Genomic DNA, 27880 nt, shown 5'->3' with positions numbered 1-27880 from the left:
CCAATTATTTCATCAATTTTTGATTTAATCCTAACTCTATATCTTTTCTTTTTCATATAGCATGATTGCACTCCTTGACCCCCTTCCTCTTTCCCAAAAATGTCATAGATTTTTGTAACTTCTTCAGTCATAAATTCGACTCTTTTTGTACACAGTACCTCAAGTTTACATCCTTTCTCTTCTGAAAAAAACTTTCTCTGTAATATCAGCCAACAATACTCTTGAATCTTCATCAGGATCTTCCTGTTCCATCATTCTAATGAGCATAGACCATTCAACCCACTATCACACACCCCAGCAACCAACATTTACTGGTTATACACTTTGTCACTAGAAGCAGATAAATGCTGCCTTTTAGTGCATCCTACATTAGCATTGAAATTGGCAACACTCTTTATGACAGCAGAATTGGCTACACCATCAACCGCCAGTTTTACCTTCACCTCAATTCTTGTGACAACACTACCTTTAGCCATGGCACACCTCTCCTCCCAAATGCCTCCACACTAGGAATGGGAGTGACCTGTGTGCATCACTTCCCTCTCTAAACAAGAGTAGGGGAAGTTCCTTAATGCCTTGGCCAAATTTCCCTTAGTACTATAAATACCAGCTTGAGGCTCTCTTGAAGACAGGGTACTAGTCTAGTGGGACTAACCTGGTCAACAAACGATAGATAGATAGATAGATAGATAGATAGATAGATAGATAGACAGAGATAGATAGATAGATAGATAGATAGATAGATAGATAGATAGATAAGCAATCTATGATGAAAGAGGAATAAGTATCCAGCCTAGAAGAAGTATGAAGTATTCTAAGATAAATAACATCAGGAAAAGAGTCAGACTCAGACAAAGCCACAGCAAGTTATGATTAAGATATTGGGAGTATTAAGGAAAAATGACTCCTGAGGAGAGAGATACGGGGGGATGGCATATCCCAGATGACTAGAGAATAAGTACTCTGATGCCCCACAAGACCAAAAGTAATATTCAGAGCTGCAGCCAGTATAGCGGTATCAAACTCTTCTCACAATGCATGAATGTACCAGAGAGGGTAAGTGATAAACAAACACACAAAGCAGTAGAAAGCAAGATGGGAGATGAGAAGTTTGGATTAGAGTCAGGGTACAGAACAACTGACCTGATGTCTGAAGTAAAACAAATAGTGGAAAGAGGCCAGAGATGAGGAAAGATTCCAACTAGGCATTACTAGGCATGTTGAAATCTCACAAAATAACTTGATTTGGGCAGATCTGCATTGGCATGAAGCCCCAGAAGTAGTGGCAGAATTAGTGCAGGTTATATTGAAAGACCCAATGATACAAGCACGAACAGTGCTCAGATTCACAGATGGATTCTCAGTGATAGTGGAGGTGCATCTGGGATCAGTTTAGAACCTACCCCTATTCATACTGCTGATGGACTACTTCAACAAGCAGGTTGGAAGGAACAGATCATCGAATCTGCTGTATATGAAGAATGTGTCACAATGAGCAGATTCTAATCAGAAACTTCAGAAGATGATAAGGGACTGAAAGGCACATGGGACAAAGTTGAGTATAGACAGAATAGGGAACATGGCAGCAAATAGTGGGAATCAGAAAACACTGAAAATTGAGGCAGAAAGAAACTAGTGAAACTATGAGGTATAATTCAGAAGAAATTAAATCTGAATGAGGAGTGAAATCAACAGTTAGAGATGCTGAAGACAATTGGTACAAAGTATCAGGGGTACTATGTGACAGAAATATAGCCAAAGAAGATGAAAAATAAGATGTACCAAACAGTGGTGTACTGAGTGCTTCTGTATAAGATGTACCAGACAGTGGTGTACTGGGTGCTTCTGTATAAGATGTACCAAACAGTGGTGTACTGAGTACTTCTGTATGGCACAGAAACCGAGACAATGAAGGAAGTATGAGGTGAATGAAATGAAGTACCTCAGATGGGTGTTAGGATGCAGACTGTGGAACAGATGAAAAAATTAGGACATCAGATCACATGCCAACGTAGCACCAAGTGCAGAGAAGGTAAAGGAGTACAAATCACAATGTTCAGTCACATGAGCAGGAAAGCTGAAGAACATTTGGTAAACAAGATATGGGTGAAACAGAAAGAAAGCAAGAGGAGGCAAAGACAAGTAGCTGAGAGATAGAGGGATTATTTATTTATTATTGTTTGTTAACCGGGTTAGTCCAGCTGGGCTTGTGGCCCATTTTCAGTGGAGACCCAAGGAGAAAAGCTCCAGTACATAGTATAAAATGCAGAAATTTGCAATATTACAATATATAAAGTATAGAAATTTGCAAACTTACAAACATACAAAAAGCTCCGGTACATAGTATAAAATGCAGACATTTGTAACATTACAAAAATATATAAAGTACAGAAATTTGCAAAACTTACAAACATATAAAAGACAGAATTACAGAAAGTTGGCACATTACTAGTAGATAATGTGAGTTATATATGTCATAATTAGTCAGTACAGGAATAACAGTTTTACAATAGTATATCCACTGTTTTGCAATGAAGAGGATGTCAGTTGGGAATATGAGTGAGATAGTCCAGAATTATGGACATAATCCTAGAAAGTCCAGGATTATGTGTGAGGGGACCTCCAACAGTCAGGCATGACTGCTGAAGAATGTGGGAGAGTGGCACTGAATCAGGAAAGATTGTGAGAGTTAAGACATTATCCCAACCCATATAAAATGAAATAAAGGTGGTCAGTGAAGATGATAATGATGGTGATGATATAAATAAAGCTTTGTTACTGAATAGAAGTTTAATATTCTGCACTAACCTGTTATAAAAATTTATTTATAAATGTAAGGTGGTGTGGGACTTTCATATCATCCTGGTGCTCAAAAAATCTAGGTTAGATGGAAGTTATCCCATCACCACCATTAATGAACAGGGAAAGATAAAAAGACGTTAAGACTGAGAACTGTGGCAAAAAGCAAAATATCAGAATATCAGTCAACATTTGTCCAGTTTATTACAATATTTCTTTATAATAAATATTTTAATTAATAGGGAAAACACTACTTGCATTATTAATGTTTAGATTATTGGCTCAAAAGCATCATGTTTTGAATAGTTGTATAAACAGACTAATAATTATAATGATCTTAAGTCTCAACAAAAGTAGAGGGACAGAAGTGCTCAACATTTCATTATTTAAAACTGCTCATGATTTCAACAAGCAAGTTTTAGAGTTTTTTCCTAGTTTTATCTTTGCAGTTGTAGACAAGAGTACTGCATTTTGTGAGTTTTAGCTAGACAATTTAACAATGTTAATCTTTCATCTACAAATTATACCTAGAAGTCCATACTAATTCAAAAAGAGAGAAATAAAATTATGAACACTATCAGAGGGACAGGAACTTGCAAATCATATTTTTGACAAAGAAATTGGAACAAATATAAATGCTGAAACATGATGTGGAAAATATTGGATTAAGATAAAGTCACTGGAAAATTAACAGTTTTACTATAACTAAGCATAATTAACATGTACAATATGAAAATGAAAGCCATTCACAGATGATCATTTTGCTTAAAGCTGATCGTTTTGGAAGTACATTTGTGGGGAAACAGTCAGAAAATCCCACATTAGGATTAGTATGTAGGTGGCATAGCATAGTTCTCAATATTCATTTTATATATAGCAGAATCTTTATAAATTATCTCATCTCCCCCTTTCTGGATTATCATCAATGAAAAAAAAATGGTCTTTATGAACCCCAAGGAAAATATAATAAATAAAAATTAAAAGAAAACAAACACTTGGCTTTCCAATTGATTATTATAATCATTTCCAAACAAGTCCAATATTGCTAACTTGAAAAAGTGGGGATTCTAACTTGAAAAAGTGGGGAAATGCCATTTTATGTAACCAGCTTCTTTAAAGATAGTGTTCAAAAGCTCACAACAAAATGTGTGGAAATGACAAGTTTATTAAAGCCAGAAGCAAAGTAATTTCCCCGTAAAAATGCTGTAATCTAGAAATGCTTTTTAGCTTTAGTAGGAGTGGAAGCTGTTGGGAGTGGAGGGTTGCAGCCTTTCATGTGAAGATTATGAGACTGTTGTCCACAAAGAAAAAAACATTATCTATCTGTCTATCTATCTATCTATCTATCTATCTATATTTGTGAATACCATAAGTTACAGATGTATTTTAGAGATCTTCATTTTAGTCAATAATATCCAATGGGAATTTACTCCCAGGGATGACTTTTATTAAATTGTCCTAGATCCTTAAAATATTTACTCTTTCTTTTTAGTAAAAGATGTGCATGATGGAAAACATGGAGATATTTTTGATATTAATAAAGGTATGAACTTTTCTGCATTATTTTTTTTTTACTTTTTTGATATCAGAAATGTATTAGTTTTCTAGAATGCTATGTAAAATGGGGTTCTAATTATTTCTTTCATTTTTATTTAGAATTAGGACTGGATCTTTTTGAAGGAGATATAAAAATGGATTTGGTAAGTTAAAACTCCAAACACCTGCATTAGCATGATATATACAACAAATAATATAATAGCTGCAGAAAATAAAAGATGAAATTCATTTCTAAACTGAAATTGTATATTGTTTTACACATGTAATGTATTCATGAGCTAGAATTAGGTGTATGGGTAGATATTGTCTTTTTAACCTTGTTTACCAGTTTACCTGATTTTCTGTACATACTGAGTTATTTATTTCAACCTCAAAAAGGGGCAGCTTCCAGCTCCAGCCATACTTCCATCACCACCACTGCTCAACAGCTATAATCAGGCTTGTCCTAAGCCACTGCCTCAGTACAGCTGACCTGTTGGCATTTGGGTGCAGTTGATTAAGCCTATGATCTGTAGTTCCTGTCCTACAGAGGCCGATTTCCTCAACCCTCATTTGCCTGCTATGCAACTATGAACAAGTCACTAAATCAGACATTACTCCTGGATCATCCCTGAAAGGGAATTGTGTGTCCAGTATGCCTACCTGGTTAACAAATGGGTATTAGGGATTGTGGGTTAGGATAATGATTGAGGCATTTAACTTACAGGCACAAGGCACAGGGTTTAATTCTAACCTTTGAAGATGGATTGGTTAGGCTCAAAATGGCCTGCAAGGGCAGCTTGCTTAGTACTTAGCTATGAAAATACAGCACATGGGGTTGAGGAATCTACAGTCCTTATAACAACAAAGAAGTATTCTCTGGGGAAACCATTAAGAATCAAAAACACTTGAAGCCCTTCCTAGCCTACCCTATGAGGCCTTTGCTTTCAAGTATCAGTAAGCCAGTGTTCCTCCTTCAATTATGGTCCTGAATGTAGTGATTGTTGTTGTCATAGTGACAGCTGTGTTGGTGGAGTTCTATTCCATACAATCCCTGTTGTACATATCTACCATGTTAGAACCTAGTTAGTTATGCCTTACATAATCAGATATACAGCAAACATATATTTAAGCTAATTTCTAAACTCCTTAAGAAACTTAAACCAACCACTGTAGCAGCTGATAATCTACCAGCAGACTTCCTTCAAATATCATCTGAAGCTATAGCCTATCCACTCTCCATTCTCATTAATAGATCTCTGTCATAATGCAAAGTACCAGCCTTTTGGAAAACCTCCCATATCATCCCACTGCACAAAGGAGGTAACTCCTTAGAACTTACCAACTATCGCCCTATAGCTATCTTACCACCATTATCAAAAATATTAGAAAGAGTAGTTCATACTCAACTTATGCAATATCTCCAGAATAACAAGCTACTCTCCATATCTCAGCATGGCTTTAGACCTTCCCACAGCACCACAACAGCATTATTATCATTTACCAACACAAGTTAACCACCACTGAAACAAGGTTCTATTTACTTCTTCCATATTCTTAGACTTATCAAACGCCTTTGACATGGTTAACCACAGCATGCTTCTTGCAACTCTATCTACCCTAAATAGAAGTCCCTCCTTTGTATCATGGTTTAACAGCTATTTGTCAGATCGACGGCAAGCTGTCTTATGGCAAGACCAATTGTCCCACCTGCTACCAGTAACTATAGGAGTCCCTCAAGAGTCTATCCTCAGCCCTCTGTTGTTTTCCCTATTTACTAACCAGATATCCTCATCCTTGTCAACTGCCTCAGTAGTAAAATATGCTGACAACACCACCCTTATATGTTCCACCCCTACCCTAAGTGAACTACAAACCCTAACCAAAAACACCTTCACCCTAGCTTAAACCTGGTTCACTAACATCAAACTTCTTCTAAACCCCCCAAAAAACACACTAATTCTCTTTGGCCCAGGTAGACCTCCTCCCCTGAGCAACAACTTCATCATCAACTCCAAAGAAAACATTCAAATTAGTCCAACCACATATGCCAAACTGCTAGGCATAGCGACAGACAATAACCTGAAATTCAACATCCACATAGCACTAACCATCAAGAAAGTTAATAAAAAGCTAGGCCTCCTCTACAGGAACAAACAGTTTATGACTAAACATACCAAAGTCACCATCGCTAGGACTCATCTCCTATCCACCCTCCTCTCTGCCTCTCCCATCTTGATTAATCTACGCCAGACCGAACTGAATAAAATGGAATCTTGCTATAAGATTGCCAAGTTTGCATCTGATGCTTCTTACAGGTCCCAACACTGTCTATCCCTAAAACAGCTTAAATGGCTTGAGTTGCCTCATATACTCATGCTCAATCAACTCTCTATCGCTCACAAGCTCCACTACCTCCCAGAGTTAACCCCAGCACTTCAGCATTTAATAAAGCCCCACATTCCCACTAGAGCCCTACAATCTAACAGCCAGAACCTGATAACTGTCATCCAACATAAAAACAATGCTGGTAAATCACTCTTTGCCAGCACCATTGCCAAAACCTGGAACACACTACCAATCCATATAACTTCTAGCACCTCTCAATCATTTCAAAAACCTCCTTAAAACCCACTACTTAACTAAATGGCTATGCTTATGTTACACTCCAGGTTAATGCCAAAGAAAAACGCCAGCAACTGGTGAACTGCTGAAATAGTAGTTTAATTATAAACTACCCACGCACCATAAAAAAAGCTTGTAACAAATCCTGCAACTCGAATATCAAATTAAGTTGCAAAGTGAGCATTGACAAAATAAGCCACCAGAAAGTTGAACAAATTCCCCCAGCAGGAAGTGAACCAACGTGAACCCTCCAATAAAGTTTCCTGCACGTAAGGAGTTGCACGGCTATAAAATAAGTAAATGCCAAAGAAAAACGCCAGCAACTGGTGAACTGCTGAAATAGTAGTTTAATTATAAACTACCCACGCACCATAAAAGCTCCACAACAAATCCTGCAACTCGAATATCAAATTAAGTTGCAAAGTGAGCATTGACAAAATAAGCCACCAGAAAAGATACGACGGTTGAACAAAGATTCCCCAGCAGGAAGTGAACCAAATAAAGTTTCCTGCACGTAAGGAGTTGCACGGCTATAAAATAAGTAAATGCCAAAGAAAAACGCCAGCAACTGGTGAACTGCTGAAATAGTAGTTTAATTCTAAACTATCAAATTAAGGAAAGTTTAGGGTTTTTTTATTTATATTTTATCGCTACGTGCGGAAACTTTATTTTATTGAAGCTTTTGTTCCGTACGCTGCTGGCTCCTGAGGTGGTGGGTTATTAGCAGCGCGTTTGTTCGTTCAACGTGTCTATCTTCTTTTGCTTATTTTAATTTTGTGCTCATTTAAACTGACCAATTTGATATTCGGGCAGCAGGATTGTCAATTGCTTTTTGGTGTGCGGGGTAGTTATAATTAAACTACTATTTCACCGGTTCAACGCGTTTCATTTTTTTACATTTATTATTTTATAAGCCGCAACCTCGTGCAGAAACTTTATTGGAGGGTAGACTCCAGGTTAACTCTAATTGCGTCACATGTTCAGATAAGTATAAACAGATTTGCCCTAAAAAGCTTGTAAACCCAGATACTGATAAAAAAAAATATATATTTTTTTTAGTTTTTGACTATGTACCTCAATGTTTTTACTATGTTAGTATGTGCCTCAATGACTGTCTACTGTACTAACTAAAACTGTTAAGTTCTAACCTATTATGTATTAAAATCAATTGTATGTTCTATATTTTGTTCTCTCATGTACTGCATTCTATTGTACTGTGGAACTTTTTTCCCCGGGCCTCCGCTGAAAATGGACATGTATCCAGTCGGACTTTCCCGGTAAACAAATGTAAATAAATAAATAAATAAAAAGCTATTAAAATTGTATGAAAATAGGCTATAATGCACTTGATTATTCTTGTATCAGCTCAAACCCTATTTCTCAATAAATTGGGATCATTCTAAGGTATATAGGGACGGTTCTCAGCATGGACAGGCATCCTACCTTAGTACATTATTATAATGGCTTACTAATACATTGTGCTGATGTTCTGATTGTTTAAAGAAATATCAGACACTCAGATGACTCACATTCTGACAGTTTGAGTACTATATATGCTGTAATCAGAAGACAAGGACATTTTGATTTGGGGAAAACATTACATGGATGTTACACTCACCCATTGACATAGTTGCATGTGTTACTACAAGCATTATATTTTATACAGGAGTCATTATGACTTTCTTCATGTAAAAACTGAATGTTGTGAAGACATTTCAAATTATTGTGTAGAGTACATATAAGATACATCCTCCATTTGTTGGGTCAGATGAAATTAAATATCACTGCATATTTAATATGAACTGAGGTAGTGGTTGACCTTGCAGCATGGAAGACGAGTTAGGTTTGAATTGGTAATATTCATCAGTACAGGGACTTCACATCAGAACACTTAACTGCAGTCAGAGCACACAACTGCAGTCAGATAGGTATTTTTCATATGACAGCCATTCTACTACAGTGAGCATCGATGCACCTTCAACTCAATAGAGACATGACTGAGAGAAGCCCAGCTACTTTTAAATCCTAAAAAAACAAAACTCCTGCTTTTCTCAACAAAACCAGTCTCGTCTAACTTTAAAATATTCTCACAGGATAACACAGAAATTAAAACAGTTCCCATAGCTAAGCTTCTAGGTGTAACCATAGATAACATACTAACTTTTGAATATCACATCTGCAATACCATTAAAAACCATGTATCAAAGCAGGAACACTCTGCAGACAAAAAACTTTCTTGGATAGCTCGACCAGAAAAACACTCACCAACATCTATTTGCTTCTTTCGCTCTTATATGCAGTCCCCTTATACACCAATTTACAATCTTCTCTTAAAAACAGGCTCCAATCCTGCTATCATAAAACTGCCAAATTTGCCACAGGTTACCACTACCATTCCCACCACTGCCTAGCTCTGAAAGAACTAAATTGGCTCAAACTCACACAACACCTAAGCCTAGTACAGTTGTCTTCTGCACATAAAATGATATATACACCTGATAGCTGCCCAGCCCTCAAATCTGTTCTAAAACCATATACCTACAAGACCCCTCTGCTCTGAAAACAAACAACTCCTAACAGTCTACATTCCAAACAAAAGAGGTGGACAATACTCACATGTTACTGCCAAGCTCTGGAACTCTCTGCCAACAGACATTACTGCCACTGACACATTTAACAACTGCAAACATGATCCAAAAAAAAAACATTTTCTATAGCATCAGACCTGCCTCTGCTATTTCCCTAACAGGTGTACTATATTCACTCTCTAGGGGCTTTCCTTTCTAACCCTAAAACAGGAATTTCATCTATGAACCACTAGCATATTGGACTAACAGACTTTCCATATTTCTACACCCTTAAATTTTCCATCCTTCTAAGCATTTACTTACATCTAATGTTCTGATCCTCACTCTTTACTTTACTCATACCTGATGTATAAAAAAGTATCTACCTCTCTGTGCTTATTTTGTATTTATTATTGTATCTACCTCTCTGTGCTTATTTAACATTCAGTTATTATTAATGTGTGCTTTAATACCTGTTTTTATCTTTTTTATGTAAATTGTCTTAACTTTCATGAATTATTTGTAGCTTTTCTCCCCAGGCCTCCACTGAAAATGGATTCCTGACCCAGTTGGTCTTTCTTGGTAAATAAATGTTAAATAATTAAATACTATATCTATAGGCTTTACAAAATCCACAAGCAATCATGCCTGAAATATCATCATTATTTTCTTTGTTCACAAAATAACCATTTTCTAATAAATAGTTAAAATGATTTCTCTTTTTGTCAATAAATAATGGTTTATTACCAAGCAGTCTTTGTAAATCAGGATTCCCTCCAGTGTTTTCCAATTTCCTGTTACCACATTTTTGATAGGCAGTGCATCTATACTGTATGGGACTGGCTAGACTATATATTTCATTACTGTTATTACCTCCAGTCTTATTATAAACCATTTTTTAAAACAGAGATGCAGAAAGTCTCTCTTTTCATCTTAACATGATCAAATATTCCATTCACTAAATTTTGCTATTTTTCTATTTTAAATGCAACTATTCTTAGATCTTGCCAATAACTGCGTTGAGCTACAGTGTTTGTGATTATGTAATATTTCCATCACTGTAAGCACCCATTACCTGATGCGTAAGCAATGATTGAAAATAATCCTTCCAGCTATGGTTAAAAGTAGTTATTGGCAATAGGCCCGATTTAGCTGTCTAATTGGTGGGTGCTGTAGTCATTGTTTTAGCAGACTGGTACTGCTGCATATGATATCTGGTCAGAGAAGGGCAATCCCACCAATCTAGCCATGGTGAAGAATGTCCACTTCTCCTGCAAGCAAGTAAATGTCTGGGGTGCAGTGGTGGCACAAAGCACCCCCATGTCTGCTTGAATAATGTCCTCCTTTAGATAGTTCTTACCTCTATGCTGTGGATATCTGATATAGGGTAACAAATGGGGTCGTATCCTATAGGAGATGCTTGATGGTTGGCAAAATATACTTATTGCCCCTATCAATGGAGGAAGGTTTATTTACATTTATTAAAATGTGGTATTCTGGTGATGTGTTACTTTTCATTGTGGATACAGTTGTGTCAATACAGTGTTGTTGGGGGCGGGGGGGGGGGTAGAAGATAATGCATTACAGTGATTGGTCTGATGGTACACTATTGCAGTCAGCAGCAGATTTTCTATTGATAATTTGTCCTATTTCTTACATTTACTTCAGTGATAATGATGATGCTGTTGTTCATTCATGTTGTAATGATCATACATCAACTCTGCTGAATGACTGGAGCCTTATTTTTATAGTCTCCAGTTGGGCTCCCTCAAATACTGGCTGTGATGTTGCAATGCATGTGACTGAACAATACATTGCAAATCATGCCCAAGGCTGCTTGTCCTAATTTTAATATGCACCCAACCTCTGCACAACTCCAAGTAAATGATGACCCAGTGGTACATACTACACTGCTTCTGTAGGTATATGAATTGTGTAGAACTCTGGTACTTGTTTCTAACATGTATCCTACCATTAGTACACAGTGCTTATGAATACCACCCTTCCAGTGTGATATGGTATATGAACTGAGGAATTATCTATCAGAACTGAAGACATTTTGTTTTGTTTTATTTTTATTTTATATTTGATTACTGCAGTGATACACTGATCCCAGGGTACTGTTCAGGTAAAATAATTCACAGAAAACAGGAAAAAAAAAAAAAAAAAAAGAACAGAGAGGCAGTAAGCCATAAATATCAAAAACAGAACAGAAGGTAACAATATATAACAAAAACTATACAGTAACAATTAATAAATATAGTAATTATGACAAAAAGGCCAGTTTTACAGTTCAATTGATTATATTTCAGGTTTACATGATGGTGGAAACACTGTGGGGTAATGAGAGTGAGGCAGGGGATGGTGAGGCAGTTAGGAAGTGTTAGTAGTTGAAGATAGTAATGCTAGAGGTAGGGAGCCCCTTATCTGATGTGTCTTGCTGTGCAGGAAGTATAGTTTGATTTGGTGTGGAGGAATTTTTAACTTCAGCTCTGAAGGTGGAGAAGGGGGATTGTAGGTACTGTAGGTGGTTGAGGAGAAATTCATATACTTTAAGAGAAAGGATGGAAAAAGAGTGATTGGTGCAGCATAGCCTGCTTTGTGGGACTCGGAGTGGGGGTTCCTTAGGAGAAGCATCTAAGGTTGTAGTGTGTGTTTAGTATAAAGTTTGGTAGCCAGCAGTGAGAATGAGTTAGGTTGGAGAAATCTGAAGATGAGACGCTGTGGTTCACTAGATCATTATTACTATTATTCCTCCGTATGTCCGAATGATGTTCAGCGATTCATTCTTTCATATTCCTAGTTAACTTTCCAACATAGAAAGCCAAACATTTTATACATGTGGCCAAATCTACTATGTTTACTGTATCACAAATAATGGCACATTTAAATATGTATTTTGTATGTGTAACTGGATGTATGAATTCATTACTAGTTATTATTTGACAGAAAGAACAGCTGTACTGTGGAAAAGTTCCAAATTTAGTACTTACTGGTATGTTATTAGAGTATTTCATATCTTTATAGCAAAGCTTTTTTCTTTATACTATTGCAATTTTGAAATGCAAAGCTTGTTTTTTTTTTCCAATATATTTCATGAGCTCAGGCATAGCCTCCAAAATAACCCAGTTACTTGATATAATTCTTTTAACCTCATTTCTTCTCTTATTATATGTTGTAACACTCTTTACATTATTATTATTATTATGTCTATCCCTCTGCAACAAATTATTTTCTTGATGTATAACATGAGCAGAAAAAAGGGAGGTAGCACTGCTTTTTCTCTCATTTGTCACTTCTTACATATTTTCATGTAAAGCTTCATATCATAACCCCATTTGCAAACTCCTGTATCATATCCCTGATTTGTTCGATGCATTTATTAGCATCAGCATTAAGCCTGCTGGCAGGTAATAATTCACCTTTCACTATACCCTTAATTGTGTGTGCTGCATGCATAGTATCTTCATGTAAGTATCTGTTAGTATGGACCTACTTTTTAAAAATACTAATACAAATGTTGCCCTCATTTTTCTGTATCTTCCCATCTAGGAAACAAATCTCATGATCTGAAAATTTCAATTCAAATTTTAAAAAAAATCAGTAGTAGTGCTTAGGTACTCAACAAATGTAATTCATTTTCATTGCTCTCCTTCCCATACTAACAAGACATCATCCACAAAGTGCTTAAAAAAGACACTTTAGTTACAAACATTAGTGCACAATTGGGTCTATATCACAATGTTGAACCTAGAAAAGTTCGATCGTTGTAATATCAAACCCTAAAGTCCGAAACCCAACAAAATTGAAAAAAAAATTGCTGATCCGTGACAAAAAAACAAAACTTAACCTTAAACTAAAGTGGGGACCTTTGCCCTACCTCTCCAATGTGGGGGGCTGTACCCCCCACACCCCCCTACTTAAATATACCAACTCCAAGATCACACCACAGTGGAGGAAATAGCAAAGTCCCGAAAATGGCACACTGATTTTTTTTCCCTGGGAAGAAAGTCGATGTGCCGTGCCTTCGTTATTTTCCACTTTCGGACTTTAGGGTTCGCTATTACAACGTTTGAACTTGTTTTAGTTTGACGTTGTAATATAGACCCTGGACAGTTATATACATATTGTTCTTCCCATTGGCTTAAGGTAATATTAGCATATACATTAACAATGGATGTTCCCATCACTACCCCAGATATCTGGTGGTAATATAATATATGATTAAATATAATCAATGAAAATAAAAGCATTAGTAGTTAAGATGATCTCAAGAAGCTTGCGTAAGGTCTCACTCTCCCTTCCAGATAACTCACCATTGGCACACAAAAAGTCACACACAGCATTAACACTGTATTCATTGGGAATTATCATAAACAGCAAATTTATATCTAAGGTCACAAACAAAAATTCACTGGAATGCTTGGAGGTATGCCTTTCTTATAAATTTTGTTAGAAAGTCCCAAATATCATGTATATAACTTTTCATGTTATTAAGATATTTACTTAAAACTGATTGTAAATATATAGACATTGGCTCCATTGTCCAGCCCCTTCCAGAGACTATAGGTCTCAGTGATGACTGGGTGAAGCTGTTATGAATTTTTGGAAACCCATAAAGTACTGGAATGGTAGGACAAGGAACATTAAAATAATTAAATAACTCAAGAGGGACGTGACCATTCAACTGTAACTCATAAATTAGCATATTAATGTTAGATATGATGATACTTTTTACATCAGCATGGCTAATCATAAAAGTGTTCATATCATTTAAGAAATCATTTATAAAAAAGCAAATTGTCACATCTATTCATTATCACAACAGCTCCACCATTTTCTGCCAGTTTTATAATAATATCATTATTCTCCTGAAGTTTCACTAAGGCATTATGTTCTTGTTGCGTTAAGTTATAATTCTTATTCTTATTGGTTTGATTATATTGCTGGCGGAGTTGTTGTTTACATACGTTCTGAAATGCAGTTATAACTGGGTGGCTATTAGGAATGAATGTACCAGTTTAATTAAAAGCTTGATTAGCAGAGGAAGATGAATCTTTAAAAATAAGTTTTAAATTAAGATTCCTCACATATAACCTCAGGTCAGGTAGAGCTTTGACAACTGAGTCAGTATTCAAGGGGATAAATTGAAGCCATTTGTTAAAATGTGTATAATCGGCAATAGTTGCAAACTGGAAAGGTTGATTACCACATGTCTATTCAATGGTTCTGATGCACCGATTGAATGTGGGTTTGCAAACTGTTGTAATTTCACTTTTCTACTCTGCCTCTTCTTCTTTTTGATTTTCCCCTTAAATGCTCTTGATTCTGTGCCTCTATTCTCTCCACTAAATTGTACAACATGGTTGGTGGCACTTGCCAAAAACCCTCTGTCTCTTTTTTTAAGTGCTTTGTGGATGATGTCTTCCTAGTGTGGGAAGGAGAATAATGAGAATTTATTAAATTTGTTGAGTACCTAGACATTACTACTGATATTTTAAAATTTGAATTGAATTTTTCAGAGCATTGTTTCCTTGATGTGAAGATAGAGAAAAATAAAGGCAACATTTGTACTAGTATTTATAAAAAGTAGGTCCATACAAATAGATACTTGCATGAAGATAGTATGATTGCAGTGCACACATTTAAGGGTATAGTACAAGGTCAATTCTTACATGCCAGCAGGCTTAATACTGATGCTAATAAATGCATTGAACAAATGGGGAATATGATACAGGAGTTTGGAAATAGGGGTTATGATATGAAGCTTTTACATGAAAATATGCAAGAATTGATAAATGAGAGAAAAAGCAGAGCTACTCCTTTTTTTGCTCATGTTATAGATCAAGAAAATAATTTGTTGCAGAGGGATAGACGTAATAATAATGTAAGGTATGTTACAACATATAATAAGAGAAGAAGTGAGGTTAAAAGAATTATATCAAATAACTAGAGTATTCTGGAGGCTATGCCTGAGCTCATGAAATATATTGGGAAAAACAAGCTTTGCTTTTAAAAATTGCAATAGCCTGAAGAAAAAGCTTTGCTATAAAGATTTCAAATACTCTATTAACATAATATAAGGACTAAATTTGGAACTTTTCCATGTTACAATTTTTCTTTCTGTAAAATAATATTAAGTAGTAATGCATTCATACATCCAGTTACACACAGGAAATAATATATTTTAATGTGCTACTAATTGTATTACAGCAAATATAGTAGATTTGCCCACATGCATAAAATGTTTGGCTTTGTAAGTAGGGAAGTCAACTAGAAAGTTGAAAGAACAAATCCATACAGAGGAATGATCATAATAATGCTCTAGTGAAACATGTAGCGGACAATGGCTTGAAGCATTCATTTAAATTTAAAGTGATAGATGTGATTTATAAAAATGTAAGGAGTGGTGACCTAAATAATAAACTTTAAGTTAGTGAATATAGTTGGAGTGTTCATCTGCAAGAAGATCACAAACCAGGAATTATGATGCAAACAGTATTAAACCTGTTTTGAAATATAGACAAATGTGTTGAGATTGTAGGAATTTGTTTTATTATAGACATAAGATTTTTTTAATATAGTACCTTTAACTTATGGTATGTTCATTTGATATCTTGTTGTGATTGGACTGTGTCTTATGATGTTTTTTTAAAAAATGGTATTTAATGGATTGTTTTTATATGGTATGAACATATTGAGGAAGGGTTGTTACCAGAAAGCTTTCTGTATATTAAATTTATCCTGAGATTTCAAGAGTCTGATTTTTTTTTCTTTTTGGATTTATTCTTATTAAGCTGTATACTAGAGCTAAAGACAACACAAGAAGTAATATATTTTTAGGTGAGATGCAAAATAATTTGTGGTATAACAGAAGATGAAGCAAAGGGGAGACTTTTAAGACAAACAGAAATGGCATTATCAAACACAGGGGATGTATGGAAAGCAAATGGAATTACTAATTCACAGCAAAAATGATTAATTAAGAAAATGAATGCAAATATGATAAAATGTGAATCAAACAATAAGACAAAAATGAGAAACAGAGTCAGATTGCATTGAAACCAAAATTCACAAAAAAGAGACCAACTTGAGAATCTAAATTTGTGAAAAGATTGTACAGTTTAATTCATGTTGCAAACAAAACGTATGAGAAGAAAAGTGGTTTTGTTGCATAATTTCTGCAGAATTTACTCTTGAAAACTTTTTAAAATATGAAAATGTAAAAACAAAGCCAGGGCTTGAGAAAGGTATATCAGAGCTCTTAACTTTCATTGTTTCTGTATCACAGTAAGTATTTCTGCCACAGTTATACCCTAGCAGTGACCATAGCATGGATCTTGGTCTTACTGGGAAAGCTGCATACTAACATAGCAATCCAAGATTCTATCTAATGCTAATTAGTCATCAGCTTTTAAAAAGAAATGGCCTCAGCTCCAGAATAACTCAGCAGTGCTTTTCAGGTAATTACTTTGAATTTCTTATTTTTTTCTCAACGACAAAGCATTGAATGCTATCTTTTTACAGCATTCACCCATTCATTCCCTATTCATTGTTTTGGGAGTAATCGCAGTTTAAGTAAATGCAATGGTGCCATGGCTGTTTATGTATGCTTTTGTGTGTTTTTATTCTGATAGGTGTGTGCATGTTTGCAGGGGCATGGATGTGGTTGAATAGATTGTGTATGTGTGTGTGTGTGTGTGTGTGTGTGTGTGTGTGTGTGTGTGTGTGTGTGTGTGTGTGTGTGTGTGTGTGCGCATGTGTGTAGAAAGCTTAAGTGGCAATTGGAAGCAATTAGAGGAAGCATAATGGTGTTGTCATGATTCTAAAAGACAAGATTTGCCTTAATAGAAGCCGGCTACAGTTTTTAATTTGGTTGGTTTTGTGTTTTGTTTGATGTTATGGCAAGCGGGAATGGAGCTGCGATGAAGTCTTTGTTTTCCCAAGAGGATATGATTTTAAATAATTCTGTTCATAATACACAAGAGGACGCTGTTGGTAATTTGACTGCCCTGGTTCAAGTTCTTTTGGGGCGGGTCGACACGCTAACACAGAAGGTTAATGCTTTAATGGCTAAAGAAAAAGAGGCTAGTGTTCCTGTGAACCAGCCAGGTGTTTCGACTATTGAAGAGGTCAGTAATACGAACAGTAGACTGGACAATACTAATGTAGCAAAGAGTGCTACGGGATTATCAGTAGATGCAACTAATGGGCGAAGTCTCCTACCAGCCGTTATTAGTACAGCTAATGGCAAGTAACATTCCTTCCATGAATGCTTCTGTGAATAATAATATTTTTTTTTGCCCTGGGCATGATAACACTATCACTACTGAAGAAAGCGATGAGTAAGTAGTCAACAGTTTGCTCAGTAAAATTAATGAGTTCAATAAGAAATTGTTTAAATGTAGGAAACTACAGCTTGAAGTTTCCTACCTACAAGAATGCATAAACACAAAGATCATTCCAAAAGGGCTCAGGCAGTGGCGCTACCCAGCGGGGCTTGTTAGTGAATCAGTGTTTGATCATGAATTACTTGAACTTTTTGATCGGCAAGGATTAGAGTTTCTGCAGGCCCTTATTAACTTTTACAATACTGACATTTGTGGCCTCAAAACAGATCTAGAAATGCTGGAACATGTCATTAAGAATCATGTTGATTTCGTTAGGTATAAGTATGAGTATTGTAGAATATATACAAGCATTGAGACAACTCTAAATAAATTGCTAGTCACTAAAAAGAAAAAGATTGCCAGGGATGTTAATGATTATGCTAAAAAACAGGCATACCCTAACCCCCCTAATGTGTCATATGAGCAAATGACTGTGTTGAATACAAACGTAAACTTGAACGATGAAAATGGAGATGAAGGTACCTCATTTCAATGAAATTCTGTAACTGATGAACGAGTTAATCAGCCTCTTAGGAGGAGTGAGCTGTTGAATAACGCAGGTCAACAGTACAACAATGTCAAGGGCGGTAATATTCCCAATAATAACAATTCTGGTAATAGGGACAATAGGACTGAAGAATCTAACCGACAGGATTTTCAGTCCAACAACAACACTCGAACCAGCAACCGTCAACACAACAACAATCGCCCCCAAGGGAGGAACAAAAAAATAAATAAATAACAGTGGAGGCAATAGTATATGATAATATTGACATCCTAGCCCCAAGAATTTATACTAGTTCAAAGGGCAACTTTAAAATTTTTAATTACACCATTTTGGACGTTCACCAGGAGATGGCTGATTTTTTATCGAAAGGGTTGACATTTGTTCCTACCAGAAGAATGGACATTGTTGACACTTTAATAGACCTTAAATTATTTGTCCGTAAACTTAACCTGAATTTGATTATGGGTAATAATTTGAATACACCTAGCTCCATTAAGGTTTCAAGTTTATTTAATCCTCCAATTCATCCTGAGTTACTCACTTTTGAAAGAATGTGTGAATTTGATTTTAGAGCTATAAGAGAAGGTTATCAAAACCGAGTCACTAGACACAACTTTAGTATATTAGAGCAGGATTGTATTTATCTATTAAAAGAGTACAATATTAGAGTTATGAAGCCAGACAAAGGGGGAGGTCTGGTCTTCATGGACCGTGATGTTTATGTGACAAAAATGTGCAAACATCTAGATAGTGAGGTATATATTAGAGTTTCTTTAAATGAAGTTAATGTAGCTTATAAAAAAATTTGAAATATGTTAGAAGATTTATTTCTCGAAAGAGCTATCGACATGAATTTGTACCATTATCTTTTAATGCTAGCACCTATTACTCCAGCCTTATTTGGCACCCCTAAAATTCACAAATCTTTGATAGACCCACCATTTAGACCAATTGTTGATGGTCGTGGTTCAATCACTTATGGGTGTGCCAAATATATAGATAGCTTTCTTAAACCACATCTTGAAAGTGAAACACAAATATGTAAGGATTCGTGGAGTTTTTTACAGAATATTAGTAAACTTGAATTTCAGTCTAACATCTGTTTCCTTACAATAGATGTAAAGGATTTATACACAGTCATTCCTCATACTATTGGAATAGAGTGGACTAGGGAATTTTTACTCATGAAAAATGTTGATAATAACACCATTAATTTAATTGAGACATTGTTGGAAATAACTTTGACCAACAATTATATAACATTTGAAGAAAAAATCTGCTTACAAAAATCAGGGGTAGCTATGGGCTCTCCATGTGGTGGAAGTTTCGCTAATGCTGTAATGGCATATTGGGAACATAATTTACTGTATAATGAACCTTTGTTTAAGAACAATGTCTCCTGGTACACTAGGTACCAGGATGATATGTTCTGTATTTGGAAAGGAGATGTCTCTAAAATACCTGAGTTCATTAAAAACATTTCGAAAACCACTACTTTTTTAGAATTCACCTATACATTAGGGGAGGAGTCCATTAGCTTCCTAGATATTTTACTAATTAAGGATAGCGCTAATTCTAGATATAAAAGTAATATTTATAGAAAACCAACATATTCTAACACTTTCCTTCATTTTTCAAGCAATCACCCATACCTTCAGAAAAGGGCAGTGGTTAAGGGGCAAATGGTGAGGGCTACCTGTATGATTTCGGACCACTGTGATTTTGATTCTGAATGTAAATTATTGGAAACTATGTTCCTCAATAGAGGATATCCTGTACACTTATTGACGAGTGTTAAAAAGAAGGTAATTCAGAAAAGAGCCAATTGGTTTTTTGCTCCGTTATTGTTGAGGTGTGAAACAGCACATATTGGTTCTGTGATGGAGGATGTAGGCCGTCAAGTCGGGGGTGTGAATTTCACACTGTTGGGTTCAGTCGACCAATATACAGTACATTATACAAATTTTCTTTGTACATATTCATTAGATTATGCCCCGATTAGAGAGGCTTTAAATAAAAATTGGACTATCACTAGAAGTAATGAGATACTGCTTAAAGTGTTCGGGTTAAATCCAAAAATAACTTATAGAAGAGGGAAGAACCTAAAATCTATTTTGGAAATAAAAAATAATGTATGTTATAACAACAAAAAAGTAAAAGGTATGTTTAAATGCGGTAGTTTTTCGCAATGTAAGCATATAATGGTGACGAACCAACTGCATATTAATGATAAAACATACAAGATAAATTTGAGATTTAACTGTGAAACCTCAGCAGTAATATATGTTGCATTGTGCTGTGAATGTAATGCATTTTACATAGGTAAGACTGAAAGAAAGTTAAAACAACGTATTTATGAGCACATGTATGCCATCGCTAAGAAAGATATGAATAATGCACTTGCTAAGCATGTATTAGACCACCCGGGTCATAGTTTTAAATTTGCAGTATTACAACATAGGACATTAGACATTAGGGGTGGACCATGGCAAGTGCAATTAGAAATTGATGAGCTATGGTGGCAAATTAGAACTAGTGTGCATATTTTTCCAGGTTTGAATGAGAGTATGTCCATAAAGTGTATGTTGAAATTATTATCACTTAAAAGATGAACATCGATAGTAATTAATTTAAAGTTCAACATTTAAGATATTATTTTAATGTATTTTTGTTATTTGGTAATTTAGCACTGGTATCATTTAATATTTATGTGTGAATAGTATCTACATAATTTACTTACATACACATAAGTATTTATTAGGAATATTTATTTATAATAATAAGATCCTATATAAGTAAATATTGAATATATAAAGTAGGTTATTTTTCTACATAATATAGGATAAATCTATAATATTATGGTTGTTATTAAGTGTATATATTGATTCTCTGGTTTATTATTATAATTAGAATTCCTATGTTAGGTTGGATTACGACCTTGAGGCAAAGAACTGATGTGTAGATATGCCATTAATAATACTAATATTGTCATATTTAATTGTAATGACAAACTGGTATATTTTAATAAGCTTGGTAAGGAGACTTAATAATATTAATATTAATATTAATAATAAAATTAGAATGGACCTATTGGCTGTGGGTGATAATATATACATATATATTTGTTTGATTCAAAGTTTTAATGAAATTTACTTAATGGTTAGAATGTATATGAATGTTTTAATTGCGTTTAAATGTGTGTTTAATTTTTATTGAACAAATAGGCTATAACGAGTGTTTTGTTGATATCTAGTTTCAGCTTGGAGGTTTGGAGTGATAATGTAACTTTAAATTTCCACTTCTGAGCTGATTAATTAAACTGCTGTGTCTAATTAAGTGTATATAAGAAGCTCTTGCATTTTATTAAACTGTTTTGTCTGAAGAAGGCCAGGTATCTACCCGGCCGAAAGCGCTTAAAATAAACAGTTTTTATAAGCAGTTTTGACTGTAGCCGGCTTCTACTGCTCCCGTTTTTGTTTTCGTTTTTGGTTTAAAAGTTTTTAATTTGGTTGGTTTTGTGGGTTTTTTTTTAAGATTTGCATTAATGTTGGTTTGCATAAAGTAAATAAAATGATTAAAAGACAGCATTACCCATTGTTTGCAGCTGAATTGGGGTATTAAGAATTACAAATGCTACACACTTTTTCTGTACTATATGTACGTCAGGGATTTTGTCAAATAAAGCTAGATAAAGCAATCTCTAAACTGTGTATATTTAATAATCTATTATGCACAGACTCCTTAAACTTCTGTTTGGTTTGGCACTTCATCAGGATTAGAAGTGTTCTAAAGAGTTATGGCACAAGTAAATGAAGGGTTGGCTGGTACTGCCAGCATAATTAAAGATATCTTAGTTTAAGGTCTGACAGAAGAGATTGATAGGAGTGGGGTGTATGGTCACCTAACAAAACGATAAAGTCTGAGTAACTAGCCCTGAATGTCAATTACACCACAAGGCAAATAAGACTTTGTCAAATTCAGTTCACCATTACATTTGCTTCATAGAGTGATACAACTCTATGTTTACCTGTCCACTGTTGATAAAGGGGGAAATATGTGAAAAGGGCATGCCTGCAATTCTATCCATGATTGCGGTGGATGTGATATAGAGTAAACATTGGATTTGTGAATAGGCAGAGGTGTTATTGAGCAACAGTGAGTATCCACTATTAAAGTAGTATGTTAGAGGGGGAAGGGTAGTGCTGATAAGTCTAATGGATGTAATGGTGTAGTGGTGTTCTATTCTGTGCAGAAAATTGAGGTATGTATCATAATTTTTCATGCAGTACATTATCCTCTGCAAGGAGTTGTAAATAAATAAATGTATTATTTACAGTATTGTAGAGTAAACTCTGCTCCACATATCCTAAGACTACTAGGGACCATCACCTGCTATTAAGGTATGCATAAGGCATTGACTGATCAAATGTATTATTCTTATGCTAGGATGCTACTTTGCTGAGTTCCCCATCTGCTACCCATTTTGCTAATCTGCTTTTGTTTACTTGTCATGCAGGAATAACCTACAAATCTGACAGATAATGCTACTTCATAGATTAATACAATATAATTTCAAATTAAATAAGAGCAAATATGAAATGCAAGTGACAAGTCTGAAATTTGTAAGTCAAATTCTAAGGTTAGTAGAACTGGCACTTAATACAGAAATAATCCAAACAATTGTGCATATTACAAAGCCAGAAGACTAATATCCATTATCCATTACAGGGATTTCTAGGAATGATGAGGCATTTTTAAGAAGTTTGTATTTAGTAATTCTAAAGTAATTGTGCCTTTAGGAAATCTGCTGAAGCAACATGTGTCTGTAAACATAAAAATAATTTTGAAATGCTTGAGAAACTCGTTACATGTGCTCTAGTATATCAGTACTATGATGTGAATAAGCATGTTGTGCTGTATGAACAGCTGCTTTTGGATCCAGACCCTTCTCAGACACGCCTAAGAAACATGTTCATAGAGAAAAACAATTTCTCTTAGTACTTTATATTTGCAGGAAATTTAATGATTGTGTTTATAGAGAATTCCATGAGAAAAGTGGATACAAAACCCTTGCAAAAAATATTCCCAAATAATTTGTGCAAGGCACATCCATGATTGCACAAAACGGTACTTAATCTATGGAAGTTTGACACAAAAATGAAATACAGATGAAGTGAGGGACCAGATACGGCAGATATAGTGAGTAGAGAATATTTACTAAGATACATGAGAAGTTGCTAAAGAAAAAAATATTTCAGAGTAACTAGAGAAGAAAAAGTAACTCATATATTTCAGATATGCACTGAAGCTGACTTAGAAATTCAATTACTGAAAGACATTGCAGTTAAAGGTTGTCGACTGCACTACTCCATAACACCGAGTGATAAAGCTATAGTTATGACTCTGACTTCACAAGTTCAACTAGCATCTTGAACAGTGGATGGACTGGAAGGGAGGGCAGGAGTGTGTTACTGATGTTGGCTTGCTCATCCTGTGAGAAGGGATGTAATGAATCCCAGTGCCTGTACTGAAACCCAGGAGGGTAGGTGTAGAGCAGTACACAAAGTGGTAGCAAGCAATTATTGGGATGTGGAGTGAGAAGCATGTCAAGAAATGCAAAATACAGCTGAAGCCAGAGATGTGTAGTTATATGAATGTCTTTAGGGAACCATTGAAAGGACTGGGAAACAGGTACATTGAGAAAAGCTGTGATGGCTGCCTGAAAAGTAGCCTTCCTTGACCATCTTATGGGGGAATGAATGATCTGACCAAGTGTCACCAAGCAGCAAACTGACAGTTCAAGAGGATAAATCCTGAGCCAGAGAAATAATCCAGCAGCAAAATATCACAAACTATTGCTTCAGAGGACCTTATTATAAATAATATAAAATACAATAATTCACACAAAGATGCTTTTTTCAAGAGCTCCATCTGAGATAAAATTTAAGTTATTAAATGCTGAGAAATATTATAAGTACCACCCAGACCACCAATGTTTAAATAAGACAAGCAACTCACCAGACAATACTAATACTATTAAAATATGCCTTCCTCAGAATTCATGCAATTTTCTCCTGTTATAAGGAAACATGTCATGCCACACGTAGTTTATACTGTTTACAGTTTTGTACAAAATCATTTGGAATGTTCATTCAGCCACAAAAATGTGCCATATACCAACACAGTAAGAAATTAAATGTGATTCGCTCTTTCACAATATTTGTATTAGGATAAGTGGATGAATAAACTTAATTATCTATTAAATTACAATTTTTCCACTGCAGGGCTTTTTTACCATTTCTGAAAGAAGAACAGAAATCTTACAGAAATCTTTCAAATGTTAAACAGAAAGGAAACTAGTCATCCATGTAGCAGACAAAATAATCCTGTTATGCACATTTGCATAACACTAACAAAAGAAATAAAGGAGACACCTAAAACTGCTATAATTATTTTCAATTTTTTTTCTTTTATAATAAAATATTTCAAGGAAATTTTGTTTTATGAGCAGAATATGTCATGGAGATTATATGTATGAAAATGCAATAATTTGAAGTTGTGGCTTAATTAATGCAATACTGGCTCATAGTTAATTAGATATCAAATGGATTTTGTAATTCTTTCTTGTCAAGTAAACAAAATCATTTTAGATAATTTTTGAATTATGTCATCTCCCTGTTCTAATTCTGAGAAATAAAAGTACCCTCATTTATACAAATACACACCAAAGAATTCAAAAACATATGAATTTGCCAGAGCTGCTTCACTCATTTTATATGCTCCTCACTACCACCACCTTTGCCAACAGTAAGAGCTATTTAGTCACTTAGAGTAACTACTCTTGGCATGATAGTTTGATTTTTTTTGTATTCCAATGCTTTATGTATAAGCATTTTTTTGTTGTTCAAGAAATGGTTATGCTTTGATTATGGTTCATGAATTATATTGCATCCCTAGCAAAACAAATACTTGCAAACATGCATTTCCTAAACAGGAGAACTGCTATGCAGTGGGGTACCCTTTTAAATTCTCTGATTCTGTACAGCAAAAATCCACAGGATTCTAGAGCTGACAAGATGGTTTAGTTGTTGAGTTACTGTACTATTCCATTCTGCAAACTTGATTTTCCAACTTAGTCCAATGAATGCTCACTTTAGGCATCCTTTTTGAAGAATTTGGACAAAATATCAATATATAACTATATTTTGAGGCTTTTGGATGACACATACTGATATTTAAATATTTGACATTGTCTTCTATACAATTTTTGAGTTGGTGATGAGAGACCATAAATGATTAGTACAAAAATGGGTCAGATCAGTTGATTATAATATGAGAAAGATAGAAGTAAGTTAAGGGATCATCAACTGTAGCTTGCTGACCACATAAATGAATCTGAAGTCTGGAAAAGGAATATTCTCAGTATTTATGCTGAAAACCTTATTGCTGTTGGAGCCAGTTTACTTGCCAAGTTGACAAAGGGAATGAATGAATGAATGAATGAATAAATAAATAAATAAATAAATAAATAAATAAATAAATAAATAAATGGAGACATTTATATAGAACAACCATAAAATTCATAGAAATGTGTCCATCCAGGATATTCCTTGGATTCCCAAGTCGGTTAGCAAACCAGCTTATCATAGATATAACTATAAATTAGAATTAATTATTGGCCATGGTATTAGTTTAATAAGCTACTCTGGTTTTCAAAGGCCATTCACTTTGTCTATAATTTCAATATGATGGAAACAAGTAAAGAGTGTCATCTATAGTAGAACTATGGAAAAATAAGCACATAAATTTTCCCTGCTCCAAAATGTAATCATCAGCTGGAAAATTAAACAAATAGCACAAATCATTCATAAAAAAGCAAATTGTCACATCTATTCATTATCACAACAGCTCCACCATTTTCTGCCAGTTTTATAATAATATCATTATTCTCCTGAAGTTTCACTAAGGCATTATGTTCTTGTTGCATTAAGTTATAATTCTTATTCTTATTGGTTTGATTATATTGCTGGCAGAGTTGTTCATACGTTCTGAAATGCAGTAATAACTGGGTGGCTATTAGGAATGAATGTACCAGTTTTCTTAAAAGCTTGATTAGCAGAGGAAGATGAATCTTTAAAAATAAGTTTTAAATTAAGATTCCTCACATATAACCTCAGGTCAGGTAGAGCTTTGACAACTGAGTCAGTATTCAAGGGGATAAATTGAAGCCATTTGTTAAAATGTGTATAATCGGCAATAGTTGCAAACTGGAAAGGTTGATTACCACGTCTATTCAATGGTTCTGATTCACCGATTGACTGTGGGTTTGCGAACTGTTGTAATATCACTTTTCTACTCTGCCTCTTCTTCTTTTTGATTTTCCCCTCAAATGCTCTTGATTCTGTGCCTCTATTCTCTCCACTAAATTGTACAACATGGTTGGTGGCACTTGCCAAAAACCCTCTGTCAAGCTAACACCTTCACTCACTGTGGATGTATAAGAAACAGTTGTGTTGCTAGTTGATGGCAGTATGTTCAAAATAGGTGCAATTTCTTCTATAGAAGCATTTGAGTCAACACCCTGTATTTTCTGCCTATTCATATTAGCAGGTATAGTAGTATTAGACAGAGTGATATCATCCAATGCATACATGGATTGCTTTTGAACTACCTTTTCTTTATTCCCTCTTGTGTCTTGTGGCCAGGAAAAATGTTCCCCACCTTAAAGTCATTAATGTCCCTAAAAAGTTTGTATTTTTTGGTGGAATCTAAGTGATGTTCATAAGCAGATAACCTTTCTAGCATTGTCTTATACAGATGTATGCAGTCCATAAACAAACATATAGCAGAAATATTAGTTTCCATTTGGATTATTTCATTCCTAATATCATCAGTAAAGTACATATTCATGAGACCCATATAGTCTGCATTTAACTTTAGGTTGAGTTCTTGCCATTTTTTCAAAATTTCATGATAGATATTTCCAAATGCAAGCAGTTTTGAAATCCTCAGTCCCCGTGGAATGACACCAAGCTTCAAATAAGTCATGAAACTCAATCACTGCCATTGCAGCTGCTTATAGGACTGCACTTTCTTTCGCAGTAACTCTGTACGAGCAACAGATATATCTGTGTGCTGAACTACATTGCTAGTATTATTCATAGCAAAATTTGCAGTTTGTACAAGCAGGGGATTGATTCATATCATTAATAAATCATGTAGAGAGTGGCCAGATTTTTTGTAGAACAGTTTCTCCATTTATTTCAAAAGTAGGCTGTGTCATCTTAATTACGTGAAGGAGCCTGAGGTGGATCCAAGTAAAAACATGAAAGTCCAGCAAAAATCAGATGCAATACCAAGGTGAACAGAGTCTTTGTAACACAATCACAAATTCAAAAAGAAAAAAAAAACGACTCTAGAAATACCAGGATACATTTAATATACATGAAGCTTTT

The 27880-nt window shown here is 34.9% G+C and overlaps 1 long non-coding RNA gene across 1 annotated transcript in view; it reads left to right on the top strand.

The window, feature by feature from the left end:
• Positions 1 to 4290: 4290 nt before the first annotated feature.
• Positions 4291 to 27880, top strand: part of LOC122796736 — a 64272-nt gene continuing 40682 nt past the window's right edge. The window contains exons 1-2 of the long non-coding RNA XR_006364005.1: positions 4291 to 4342; positions 4456 to 4499. This is a non-coding gene — a long non-coding RNA (uncharacterized LOC122796736). The remainder of the gene's footprint in view (positions 4343 to 4455; positions 4500 to 27880) is intronic.

Source organism: Protopterus annectens, chromosome 3.part0 (genome assembly GCF_019279795.1).
Source record: "Protopterus annectens isolate FY-2018-M chromosome 3.part0, PAN1.0, whole genome shotgun sequence".
Lineage (NCBI taxonomy): Eukaryota > Metazoa > Chordata > Ceratodontiformes > Protopteridae > Protopterus > Protopterus annectens.
This window is presented reverse-complemented; position numbering and strand designations above follow the sequence as displayed.